The 3,212-nt window shown below is 48.2% G+C and overlaps 1 long non-coding RNA gene across 1 annotated transcript in view; it reads left to right on the top strand.

Moving 5' to 3' along the window:
• The window catches only part of LOC109927561, a 9,542-nt gene extending 6,504 nt beyond the window's left edge, over positions 1–3,038 (top strand). Inside the window, exon 4 of the long non-coding RNA XR_007262678.1 lies at positions 2,256–3,038. This is a non-coding gene — a long non-coding RNA (uncharacterized LOC109927561). The remainder of the gene's footprint in view (positions 1–2,255) is intronic.
• The last annotated feature ends 174 nt before the right edge of the window (positions 3,039–3,212 follow it).

Raw genomic sequence — 3,212 nt, 5'->3', positions numbered from 1 at the left:
GGGGGACAGTGGTGGACAGAGTGAGAGTGAGGAGGGATGGAGGGAGTGAGAGAGGGGGGTGACAGAGAGGGGGACAGATGGGGAGAGAGGCAGTAAGAAGGGGACAGGAAGGGGTGGCAGAGGGAGAGAACGAGAGAGAGAGAAGAGTGAGGGAGAGACAGGATAGAAAGAGGGGGCAGACAGGGAAGCTCAGAACAGAGAGAGACAGTGACAGAGTGAGAGAGAGGAGGCAGACGGGGAGGGGGGCACAAAGGGGAAAAAGAGTGGGAGAGAAGGATGGGAGGGGCAGAGAGAGAGAAAGGGTCGAAGTGAGAAAAGAGAGAGGTGGGACAGAGAGATGGCAGCAGGGAAGAATGACAGTGTGGAGAGAGACTAGCAGAGGAAGAGAGGGAGAGATAGGGACAGGATGACAGGGGTTTACAGAGGGTGAGTGTCAGGGGGTCACAGGGAGAGAGAGGGGGACAGATGGGCAGATGAGGGGGGAGAGAAGAAGGGGTGATAGAGGAAGAGAGAGAGAAGAGCTGGTCAGAGGGGGACAGAAATTGAGGACGGACAGATGGAGAGAGAGTAAAGAGAGGGGACAAAGAGGAGAGGGAGAGGAACACAGGGAGTGAGAAGCAGGATAAAGAAGATAGAGAGAGAGGACAGAGAAAGACGGGGGACAGAGAGAGACAGAAAGTGATGGAGTGAGAGAAAGGGGGCAGAAGGGCACAGAGGAGACAAAGGGGAAAGAGATAGGAAGAGAGGGGGACAGGGACAGAGAGAAGGACAGAGGGAGGGTATAGAAGGAGAGATTGTGGCCGGAAGAGAGAGGGAGAGTGAAATGGGAACGAGTGAGAGAAACAGAAAGCGGGTCAGAAGGGGTAAGAGAGTGGGGGCAGATGGGACGAGAGGGAGTGAGAAGGAGAGAGAGTGAGAGACGGGAGGAAAGAAGGAGTGGCAGGAGAGAGCAAGAGAAGGGGACAGAAGTGGAGAGAGAGATGCTGCTCAGAGGCGAACAGAGGGAGAGAGACGGAGAGAGAGAAGGTTGAGTGAGGGGGACAAAGGGAGTGAGTGAGAGGGCATAAAGACAGAGAGAGAAAGAGGGAGAAATAGAGGGAGAGAGAGGGGGACGGGACAGAGTGAATGACAGTGACACAGTGAGAGAGAAGGAGACAGACAGGGAGAGAGAGGGACGACAGAGGGGGAGAGACAGAGGGAAGGGAGGACAGGACAGAGAGAGTGTGAGAGAGAGGGACACGGAGAGAGAAGGAGACAGATGGGGGAAGCGAGAGAGAGGGACATGGACAGAAGGAGACCGAGAGAGGAGAGGGAGAGGGTGAGGAGGCAGAGAGGAAAGAGAGATAGTGGGACGAGGACAGAGGAAAAAGTGGAGTGGAATGAGGAATAGAGAGAGAAGAGAGAGAGGGTGAGAGATGGACAGAGCGAGAGAGAGGGTATCAGAGGTGGAGAGAGTGAAAGACGGACAGAGGGAGAGTGGTGAGCGCAGTGTGGTAGAAGGAAACAGCAAGAGGGGTCGGAAAGAGGTACCTTATAACTGGGGAGTGATATTGCAAGGGTCAAAAGGAGAGGGAAAGGGATGAATTCTGCCGATGCCAGGTCAGAGTGGGTGATCCAGAGGTGAAAGCAAGGACAGAGTGACTTAAACACCACTCCTGAGCTTGGCCCCCGATTCCTCCCCTTCCCTGAGGACCAGGACCTGAGGCCGAATCTGTCTTTTTCCAGCTCAGCTTCTTCAACGAAAAGACACATGAAATATAGTTTGCTCTGCTGCTTAGGATATGTAAATGAATATTTTTATTATTTACAAATTGAAGTTACAGATATAGGAAGTGAACTGGCCCCTGGGTTGATAGAAACATTGAAAGGTGTCCCAGTAACCCCATGTGGGATAAAGTTGGACAAGCTAGCGACATAGTGACAGGCCAATTCATTGCTGAAAAATTGAACTGAAATGAGAAAATCCTGGATTGATTGATTGATTAATTTGAGTAAGAGGATATTTCAAAACATTATTCAGCTGCTATCTGAACTTAGTCTGGGTCACGGCATAAATGGCAGTGTTTGTGCAGCAACTGAGGAGATGCAGCATGAAGTCCAATTCCCGCACAAAGTAATCTAGATAGAGAATCATACCCAATAAACCACATCCGATACCATATAGAAAAAAAACATTAACGTTGACCATAATAGGATGAAATTAGCTGAGATCACAAGCAGTAAACTGATGGATTTTTTTCGATTTTGCATTTCAGTGTTACACTGAATGTTCCCATTGGTGTGAGCCCGGAGTCTCATGCGGGCTCTGCTGGAACTAAAATGTGTCTGATGGTGAAAACATTGAGCAGCAGAATAAGAAGAAATGGAAGAGCTGGAGTTATAATGTGGTGGAGGAACTCGATTGTGGTCCAGACACGGGAGTAAAGAACTTTAATTGTTACAAAACAAAATCAGGGAGAGTTCTCCAGCAAATACTGACCTGAGAGCATAAAATACCAGAAAATATTCTTTAAAAAACTCAGCGCAATCACTGTTCCCAGAACCACAGCTGCCGTTTTCTCACTGCAATATTTACTTTGCAGCTTCTGGCAACAAATGGCCACAAATCGATCGAAGGTGAAAGTGACAGTGAACCAGACAGAACAGTCAGTGGCTGCATAAACAAGGATGGCCTGGATATTACACACGGGGATGGAATCTAGGAAATAACACTGTTCCTTACAGACAATCGGAATGTGTCTCAATATCAGATCGAGGATAATGACCACTGGATCAGCCACTGCCATGGCCGCCAAGTAAAGTCTGACACATGGAGACAATCCACAATCTTTATGGAGCAGGACGAAGATCGTCACCATGTTAACTGTGAGGAAGGTAAACAAACAAATTGTGCATCAGCTTGGAGGCAAAGTAACCAATTTGATTGAAGATGAAGTGAGATTTTCAAATGTTTGACTGTTTTCAGAGATTTACTGAAATAAATGGAGCTGAAATAACAAATGGGAAGTTTTGAATTATGAGCAAAAATGCGACGTAAAACACAAGAAACACTCCCTCCCCAAACACACAGAAACTCATCCATAAGAACAGGTGGTTTCTAGAACATTCCCACACACTCAATCACTCGACAGCAGGCACTGGTCACTTCTTCACAATTCCTAGTACGGTGAAAACGTTGCCGTCTTGAAACATTTTCTGCCAGTTCCTTGACG

The sequence above is a fragment of the Rhincodon typus genome, chromosome 8 (assembly GCF_021869965.1).
Source record: "Rhincodon typus isolate 14 chromosome 8, sRhiTyp1.1, whole genome shotgun sequence".
Lineage (NCBI taxonomy): Eukaryota > Metazoa > Chordata > Chondrichthyes > Orectolobiformes > Rhincodontidae > Rhincodon > Rhincodon typus.
This window is presented reverse-complemented; position numbering and strand designations above follow the sequence as displayed.